This window comes from Miscanthus floridulus, chromosome 9 (assembly GCF_019320115.1).
Source record: "Miscanthus floridulus cultivar M001 chromosome 9, ASM1932011v1, whole genome shotgun sequence".
In the NCBI taxonomy this organism is placed as follows: domain Eukaryota; kingdom Viridiplantae; phylum Streptophyta; class Magnoliopsida; order Poales; family Poaceae; genus Miscanthus; species Miscanthus floridulus.
This window is the reverse complement of record NC_089588.1, coordinates 95,314,894-95,324,184: the sequence shown is the minus strand read 5'-3', so window position 1 is coordinate 95,324,184 and position 9,291 is coordinate 95,314,894. Positions and strand designations below refer to the sequence as shown.

Below are 9,291 nucleotides of genomic sequence, written 5' to 3'. Positions count from 1 at the left end.
GGTTCTAGGACAGGAAAAACGAGTATGGCACTGCACTATGGGACGAATGCGAAACACTCAAAAATAGGGAATAAAAGTGAACCTGACGGTATACCTTAGCTCTGATACCACTTAATGGAGACGGGGATCCCGATCTTCCGTCAGGTGATGGTAACTATCGTTGTGGCAGAGAATGACACACTGATCCGGCTTCAGATCGAAAGATCGAACCCTGCAATCTTAGCACCACAGCTCCTCTGGTTATCAACCAAGTCATGGACTAGGTTGACCTCGCCAAGAAGGCTAATCCTTGCCTGCGCAACGAAGAACACAAGCAAGAACAAGAAAGAACACAACCAAATTGCAGATGAATGATTATCTCACAAAGTTGGGGTCTCACAAACCGATGAATGGTGAAACTATTCTTGATAGAATAATCTAAGCAAAACCCGAACCCTAATGGAGGGGCGGCGGCTGTTTATGAAGACTCTAGGGTCATGCAAGACCCCTAGACGCGCCCCTAATGGGCCCAAACTTGATACATGGTCCAACAGACCAAAAGACGGTGTCGCAGCACCCTGGCAGATTCTGGACACTGAATTGTTTAGACGATTCCCATTGATTCCGAATAGCTTTTGATGTGAACCCACTTGGATTGGCTTCCTTATCAAATTAGGTTTCCATCCATATGTGGATCATTGAAAACGAAGTCCGGATGCATCCTATGTGACCAGTTTAAGGTAGACTGGTCCTAGAGGCCGAGGCAGACTCGAATTCTTGTTGGACTGGGCCTCCGACTTGTGTTGGACGTCCTTGCTGGTCATCATCACCTCCACCACTCCCTCTATGTCCTTCATGACCCTCTCCAATGTTCCTAAGCAAGATAACATCATTAGGTTGTAGTCTATTCTCAAAAGTATGAAAAGTATCACTTAAGAACGAGCTCACCTCTAAATTGAGTTGTCGCTTTCGAGCCCGGGTCATTGGACCTTGCATGACGGTTGGAGGATCGGCGGGTACCTCTGAAAAAGTGATGTCCTCATCAAATTGTATCTACCCAAACAACTTGGGAATGATTCTCAAGTGTCCTTGCATGTTTTGACCCAACTCAAAAGACCCCAAAAGCTCAGATTCAAGGAAAACACCAAAAGCAAGAGAAGGGGGACACCAGGAGAGGAAGAACACCAAAACCAAATCAAAATGAAAATGACACGAGAATTGAATCCTAGAGGACAACGTGAGGTAAAGGCCTCACTTCCCACTGAGATCATGAATACACAGATGAAGAGTGCTTAGAACATCTGCGGATCACTACAACAGTCTAGAGGGAGGAACCCTAGCAAGGAGAAACTAAAAACTGAAGTGATGGCTAGTTGGGGGCAGCCTCTACCTTATTTATAGAGCTATTACACATTCCCAACAGTGCCCTTAGATATTTTGCTGAACCACTTAACCCCTGGGGCATAATGGTCCAACTTGAGATAGAAGAATCCGACGGTCACACGCCCTTCATGACTTAGCTTCGCCTCGATGCAAGCCTCGCGATGACACCACGTGTCACAACTGATTCCCGCCAGAGCTGCACCCGGGTTTTGAGGCCCGGTGGTTTTGAGGCTCAACCCACCAAACTGCTCGACACGTGTCACCGTCGTCCTCGACTGCCCGGCCGTCAAATCTTCCAGAGCCTGCACTCGACTTGCCTATCCGCCGTCTTGACTTGGTCAACAGGGTCAACTCCACCATGTACTCTTGCGCTTGTCGATGTCCCCAGGTGTCAGCCACCATGGCTGGTCACCCGACCTCCTAGTCCCTCGGTCCAAGACCAGCATCCGTCATTCACCGCTCCCAGTCCGTTGGCACGAACCCACATGACCTTCACCTTTGCCGTCGACCACCTCCTCCGAGCTCCACACCTACACACCACAAACCAAGAGACATGTTGCATGACCCAACTCGTGCCATGGTTAGTTCAACAACATAACCCAAGACGCTACACACATTGACAATCACTCATCATACCGAGACCACATGGGTACATATCAACCATGTGTTCGCAATCTCCCCCTTGATGAGTGCATTGTCAACACCAACACACGAACAACAGAGCAAAAGAAACAGAAGAAGAAGAAGAAAATAGAACTCATCCAAATGACCAAAAGCTAATAAAAACCAAAACGGGGTCATTTGAAATGAGCAAAGCTTGGTCCCCAAAGACATGGGCAACGGCTCGACGCAACCAAGCAAACAACAGCTAGTCCTCAAGAAGAGGTAGAAAGGGCTCAACACCACTAGCAAAGGCTCAAAAAACTACTAGTCCCTCCAGAAGAGGCAAAGGCTCAACACAACTAGCAAGGCAACTCAATTGCAACTCCCCCTGAACAAATGAAGTCTCCCAAATGTATGCAGTCTCCCAAATGTATGCATGCACTCAACTCTCTGGATTTGTGGATTGTGTGTTCTCTCCCCCTTGTTGGCACATGCACTTATCAAGGTAGCTCTCCCCCTTGAAAATACAACAAGAGGCTGAAAAAACTGCAACTCCCCCTCAAAAGATGCTATGAATGCATATGAATGCAGAAGATTCAGGAGTATAGCAATCAGAAGGAAAAGATGCTCTAGTTGGTGCTATTATGTGAGTGAGCAAATATACAAGTGCTAGCAAATGCTCAAACTAATCAAATGAAACGAAATAGGAATGATAAGCATTATTGAGCAGTTTGAAGTATATAAAGATGGAGTTCACCACCAAAAAGTAGCACATAGCAAGTTGAGCAGGAAATCAACCTAGTGTTAACAAGTATATACAAGATGAACTACCCCAAGCAGCGGTCACACATCATGTCAAAGACGAACCTAACACTTGTGGTTGATTAAAATTATCAAGATTTTGCAATTTTTATTTTTTCACAAGTATTAGTCCAACATGTGTGTGCGACAGGTTGTAAGTACTGTGAAGCCTAACTTTTCAACCATGCGGAGCCTATGTCAGAAACAATCAGGAGCTCAAGGCGATAGTTTCGGTCATCCACTACTAGGCTCAAGTTCATCCTAAGTGCAATAGGAAGCAATCCCGATACCTTGAGGTGGGACAATACAGACCCATCTCGATCTTTTCTCATCACTTAACTTGGATTTCAAATTTTAGCACAAGAGTATCAGAGTTGTCCAAACAAGTGAATGTCTCAAAGCAAGAGACATAGCAACCTAGCATATACAAGATATCAACAAGGATTTCAACACATCCTACACATGCTAGTTGCCAATCTCAGTGGTGAACAGATTTTCATGTTTCAATATTTGTTAATCATGTTCACAAGTTATAAAAACAAGTTTAGCTCATAACATGTATCAAGTGATCAAAGAGAGCCTAAGCTATAAGCACAATCATGTACACACAGAACATACCAAAGAGAGCAAAGTTTCATTCGGACAACTATATTCATGAAGCTCAAAATATGCTCTATCGTACATGATGCTATGCAATGCAACTATGATACAAAAGCTGAAAACAAAAACTATACAAGATCCAAAGCTTCCCTTCTCTAAAAAGGGAAGCACACCCCCAGTTCTCCTTATAGCCAGGCAAAGGTTGCTTGATCTAGGGGTTTTGTGAGGATATTGGCAAGCTGTTTGGTGGTGTCTATGTGGCAAAGATCAATATCCCCTTTCCCATAGTGGTCACGAAGGAAATGAAAGCAGATATAAATGTGCTTGGTTTTGGAATGTAGAACTGGGTTCTATGCAACACTTATAGCACAGGTACTGTCACAAAGAAGTGGGACTCTCTCGAAGCTCAACCCAAAGTCTCTCAAGGTGTAAATCATCCAAAGCAACTGGGAGCAACAACTAGCGGCAACAACATATTTGGCTTCTGTGGTTGACTGGGCTATGCTAGATTGCTTGCGAGAGGACCAAGAAACCAGAGAAGACCCCAAGAATTGACAAGTACCAGAAGTTGACTTGCGATCCAAACGACACCCCACAAAATCCGCATCAAAATAACCACAAAGTGAAAAGGGTCGAAGAAGAGGAGTACCAAAGACCAAATTCGGGAGTGAAATGAAGGTACCTCATGATCCTTTTGACCACCTGCTTGTGGGAAGTGCGCGGTGAAGCTTGGAAACGAGCGCACAGACACACTGTGAACTATCTGTCTGGCCTCATCACCATCAGGTATAGGAGTGAGCCATTCATGCTCCTGTACTCCTTTTGGTCCATCGGCTCGCTGTCCTTATTGGCATCCATCGCTGTCGTGGTGGACATGGGCGTCGAAATAGGCTTGGCCTCACCCATGTCGAACTTCTTCAGGACGTCCTTCGTGTACTTTCCTTGATGCACGATGTAACACCCTAAAATTTGCACTTTTGAAAATAGGATTAAAATGATTTATTTATGAATTTTTGCGCACATGAAATATAGGAAAATAATTTTTTTTCATTAAATTAAAAATTCATCATAGGGTATAGCAATATGGCTGTGCATACATGCCGTTTGATTTATTTGGTTGAGTGGTTGGAATTGCTTTTGGAAATAAATTAATAATGGCTTTGAAGAAAAAGAAAAGGAGGAAAAAGAAAATTGGAAAATAAAAGAATTTAAAAAGGTTGTAAAATTTATTTTTGAAAACTTACCAAAATTTCTCATTTTTAATTAAGTTGAAAAGTGTATTTGAAACTCTATTCAAATTTGATTTGATTCATATTTGAATTCAGTTTGAAAATAAAAAAAGGAAAAATAGAAAAAAAAATTTTAAAAAGTATTTTTCTCCCCTCTCCCCTACTATTCGGCCCAAAGCCAGCTGTCGGCTTGCCCTGGTCTTTCTTCCCCAGGCCGTAGGACCATTCCTTCTCAGCCCAACGTCGCCCGCTGCTCCCCTCTCCTTTCTCTTGCGTGGCCCAGTGGTGAGCAGCAGCCCAGCCGAGCCGTCCCATCTCCCTCCTTTCGCTGACAGCGAGCCCCGCCCATCAGGGCTCTCTTCTACCTTGTTCCCGTGCCCGAGCCGGACACTACTGGGTGAAAGGGTAAATCATGACTCATAGTGAATGTGTACAACCTCTGCAGAGTGTAAAACTGGTATATCAGCCGTGCTCACGGTCATGAGCGGCCTTGGACCCTTACAGAATAGATGATGAACACTAATAATACTAATGGTAAAGGTGCTCATTAATGATTACTGTTTATGATATTCATTATTCATGTTTACTTATTTATTAATTGCTAAAAGATGACTCATTAAAAGCTAATTGCAGTGAAACCAGTGTCAGCCTTTTGAGCCTCATGAACCCCATGTTATATTTGTTGAGTACGACATGTACTTATGCTTGCTTTACTTTTTAAATCTTTGGAAAAATCCCGGATGGGTACCGGATTGCTAGAGTTTGGAGGAATTAGGCTTGTGATCAACTAGTCAGTTGTCCCTGTGGAAGTGGAGTCTTCACCTAACGATCGGAGTTGTCTTTCCGCTGTCTATACTCTGAGGTTGTATTCTTTATACTAATACGCTATGTAATAAGCATTGTCTTATGATATTACCCTTATTTGTAGCTATATGTGAGATTTGACTTCCTAGGCTCACATATGGTGTGTATCTGGTTTTGTTCTTAAAACTGAGTGTGACACACGAACGTCCCGTCCTGGGTCTGCTTGATTTGCAACCCAAGGAAGAAGTTGAGTTCTCCCATCATGCTCATCTCAAACTCCTTGCTCATTGTATCTACAAACTTGGCAACCAAAGCATGAGATGAACCACCAAATATGATATCATCCACGTATATCTAAACAATGAGAGTATCAATGCCTTGCTTGAGGAGAAACAACGTTTTATCAATCGATCCCATTTTGAAACCCTTTGCAAGCAAAAACGTTTTCAAACTCTCATACTAGGCTCTAGGGGCTTGTTTCAAACCATACAAAACTTTTTGGAGTTTAAACACATGGTTTGGAAACTTGGGATTTTCAAAGCCTGGGGGTTGCTTCAAGAAAGCACTTCTGACATCCATTTGAAAAAGCTTAAAACCCTTTGATGCAGCTAAGGCTAAAAGGATCCTAATGGCTTCTAAACGAGCAACAGGGGCAAAGGTTTCCTCATAATCTATACCCTCCTTTTGACAAAAACCTTGGGCTACCGACCTAGCCTTATACCCTCCTTTTGACAAAAACCTTGGGCCACCAACCTAGCCTTGTTTCTTACTACCACCCCATCCTCACTCTGTTTGTTTTTGAAAACCCACTTGGTTCCTATGGGATGGTAGTCTTGTCGAGGTGGGACCAAAACCCAAACATGATTTCTCTCAAAGTTTTCATGCTCCTCATGCATGGCATTAACCCAATCAGGATCAGATAAAGCATGTCCAACATCCTGGGAAGCAAAAGAAGCAACAATGTAGAATGAGCAAAGTGTGAGATTTGATAAGACCTAGACCGCGTGACTCGTGTTGACGGTCATTAACATCAACTATAAATTATTAATATAACATATATTTATCCCTAAAACCAATCACCAACATATGTCTAGTGGTTTAAACTTAGTATTTTCTCAAGTTTTGGTGATTTTGTGAATGTAGGGAGGAAACAGGTTAAAGTGGGCCATACTATCACAAGAAATCAGATCCAATCGTGATGAAACCAACTCTATTGGGCCCTAAACCATCCTCCATGGGCCATAGAAGGAGATCCACGTGGACGAGGGCTAAGGTGGGGTCGGCCGACCCCACCTGTAGGTCAGTCAACCCCCCTAGACCCACCTGCCAGCATAGTTGTTTTCCACCAACTTTGAGGATGAATCTCCACCGTTTGTTTAGGTTAGTTTGATCCAATGATGTGCGGAAGAATTGGTTTGGATCGATGATGTGGCGATTACTTGCCCCCTACTCAATCACCCCTATACAAGGACCCCAGACCCCTTCTTGGAAGACATTACATCTCTCATTGCACCTCATCTATTGAGAGATCAATCAAGAACCACCTCAAGAGAGAAAAGCTCCACACAAACATATATTCATAGCATAGTTTAGTTTAGTTAGATCAAGTAGAGTCGAGCAGTTGCTCGGATTATGGATCTAGTCACTTGAGGCTTGGTACAGCCCTTGTATCTTTTATATTTATCTATTTGATGACATTACTCTTTATTTATATTATGTTCTTAGTTTACATTGAGTATATGCTTAGTATAGTTAGAGTTATCACTATATCTATGCATAGGATCACAGAGCGCTCAATTAAGTGTTCGAACTGGTTGAGCAGCCAAACTCTGTGTAAGCATGGTGCTTATACATTGTTTTGCCTATGGATGCACCCTTTGTTCCGGGTGTGGTAGATTTACTTGGGGTGACAACCTTGTAGATCCTCTGTATTCCACATCCCGTTTGTAGGACTAGCAGGACCTAAGTCGCTATGAAGGAGTATATTTACTATGTTTCTCCATAGAGATGTCCCCTTTTATAAGTATAGTGTTAATCTTTTGCTATTGCTAGTATATACAATGACATATTATGCTTTGACTTCTAATTACGAATAACTTAGAAATTTATCTCACTTGTATTCTAATTAGACTAGCTATTGCTATATTGGAGTCTCTCTGAGTGTTATGCTTATCATATACATCCATTATTATTATTTAAATTACCCATCCATTATTATTATTTGACTTGCCCTTGTTTAGAGTATGTGTTTAGTTTATTGATTCATCATAAGTATAAGTTATCAATCTCTTTCATGCCACCTTCCTCCCAGTGATAAAATATAAATAACAATACCTGGTATACTCCTGGTGAAATGCTACAATGGTATATCTGTGCGCTTGCAGAATTCCTATTTTCTAATTCACACTAACAAATACCAACAAGCATTTCTGGCGCCGTTGCCGGGGAGGATAAAGGCATTTGAAAGAATTGATTAAACTTTACTTATTGATATATTAGAACTATTCACCACTGCTCTAGTAGGCTTACCCTTGTTTTTATCTATTTATGTCTTATACAGGGTAATGCATGTCCGGTTTCAACCTTCCATCAAATTTCATTGAACATCCAGAATCTCTTATTAGGAAGAGCAAGAAGAACAAGACCGAAGAAGCATCAACTTCTCAATCACATCAATTAGGAGAAAGCTCAACACTAGTTCTTGAAGCTATGGCTAAGAAGACCGTTCGTGAATTTTCTGCTCCAAGCACTCTGAATATTCGCACTAGACCTATTGTCAACACAGGAGATGCCTCATTCGAACTCAAGCCATCTCTCATTAACATGGTGCAAGCTAGCCAATTTTGTGGAAAGGCACATGAAGATGCAAGTGCCCATCTTCAGCTTTTTCTGGAGATCTGCAACACATTTACTATCAAAGCAGTCACTCAAGATGTCGTGTTACTTCGTCTCTTTCCATTCTCACTTTTGGTGAAGGTGAAGCAATGGTTCTATGCCAATAAAGACAATATCAATACTTGGGCAAGATGCTCCAATGCATTCCTATCAAAGTTCTTTCAGTGGGCAAAACCAATGCTTTGTGTGGAAGAATTTGAAGTTTTCAGCAGCAAAGTGATGAAGCAATTTCCGAGGCATGGGAATGTTTTCAAGAATATATTTCAGAATGTCCTCATCATGGGATGGAGAATTGGTTACTTATGCAAACTTTCTACCATGGATTAACCAATAGTGCCCGTGAAAATGTCGACGCTACTGCTGGAGGACCATTCTTATCTTTTACAATCACTCAAGCGATAGCTCTTATAGAGAAGATGGTTTCTAACCAAGGCTGGTCTGAAGAATGTCTTCAACCCCGTAAGAGAAGTGGAGGTATGCATACACTTAAGGAAGTAGACATGTTGTCTACTAACATGGATTTACTAATGAAGAGATGTGAAGACCAAGCCAATGAAAAGCAAGATGTTATGCAAGTCTTTGATTCACACATGACGTGTGAAGTCTATGGAAACACTAGACATTCAAAGAATAACTGTCCCGAAATACAAGAGGATGTGAACTACATCAATAACAATAATTGTTGTCCTCAACAACAATAAGGACAAGGATGGAGCCAACAACAGTGGCCCAATTATCAAGTACCAAGGTAATGATCAAGGTAATAATTTTAATAATTCTTATAATCAACCATCCTTAAAAGATTTAGTTTTAGGACAAGCTAAAATCAATGAAAATATTTCTAGAAAGCTTGCTTCTAATGATAAAATCTTAGAAAACATAAATAATAAAATGGATAGTTTCTCATCTGCCATTAAAAACCAGCTTAGCTTTAATAAAATGTCAGAATCATAAATAGCTCAGTTGGCATCTGCTATCCCATCGACCGAAAAAGGTA

The 9,291-nt window shown here is 41.7% G+C and overlaps 1 non-coding gene across 1 annotated transcript; it reads right to left on the bottom strand.

Moving 5' to 3' along the window:
• Positions 1–8,471: 8,471 nt before the first annotated feature.
• LOC136484448 (small nucleolar RNA R71) lies at positions 8,472–8,580 on the bottom strand. The gene has a single exon (XR_010765968.1). It is a non-coding gene; the product is annotated as a small nucleolar RNA R71 (small nucleolar RNA).
• Positions 8,581–9,291: the final 711 nt, after the last annotated feature.